Here is a 1,025-nt window from a genome sequence, read left to right on the forward strand (position 1 = left end):
GTATATAACGCTGTTTGAATCATATTTCAGCCACTGTGGGCAATATCATTATCATATACCTGCTGATCAGGTGGTGGTGCGTATATAACGTCGTAACCTTTTTCCATATCCCATATACATATATTTACATATATACGCGTATATAACGCCATCTGGTCATGGGTCAATGCACATGTATAAATGAGTGAAGTGCATGAAAAATACATACTAATCTCGATATTCCTTCCGGATAAACTTTTCCAACTGCGTATCATTCTAAGACCCATGAACAGAAGATAATAATAATTCTTATGGGGAATCAAGAATATAGACACCACTACTATTTCTAGGAATAGAGTAATTTATAAAAACTGTGTATTTGCTCGTTTCTTTCGTATAATCAGGACCATGCCAAAAGAAAGAAGGGAGGGCCTTAACATACCTGAAATAGGAAGAACTCCGTATAATATTACGTTGGAAACCCTCATGGATTGAACTTAGAACCAAAATGGATTAAGCTTCTGCGCTTTGTAATTGAGGAACGAAATCTGCTTTGATTTGTTGAAGTTTTAGACGAAACTCCTTCTGTTCCTTTGAACCAAAAGAACGAAACAGACTTCCTCTAGTCTATCCCTTCGTAGAGATAAATTTAACCAACGAAGTTGTAAACTCTAAAATTCCAAAATAAAGAAGAAGATGATTGGTTAATTTTTGTTTTGAAAACGTTAGTTGCGGTTTTACAAACAGAAGGTGTAGGGGTTAGAATCATATCTCAACTATTCCTTGCAATTCTCAATAAGTATTGCACGTGTACATAGAGATCTCAAACCAGTAAAATGCTCTCTATCCATTCTTCATGCATACCAAGAATTGAAATTGGAAAGGTTGAGTATGCCTCTTATTTTTGGAATTTGAATATTCTTGTTCTGTTTTTGTCCAGATAATGGAATAAGATCCATATCCTTATTAAATTCCAAATCCCTAGATTGCCACCTAGACTATATGACTACTTAGTCATTTCTAGCTTTGTGGCTTCTTGCCACGTG

Source organism: Nicotiana attenuata, chromosome 1 (assembly GCF_001879085.1).
Source record: "Nicotiana attenuata strain UT chromosome 1, NIATTr2, whole genome shotgun sequence".
Classification (NCBI taxonomy): Eukaryota; Viridiplantae; Streptophyta; class Magnoliopsida; order Solanales; family Solanaceae; genus Nicotiana; species Nicotiana attenuata.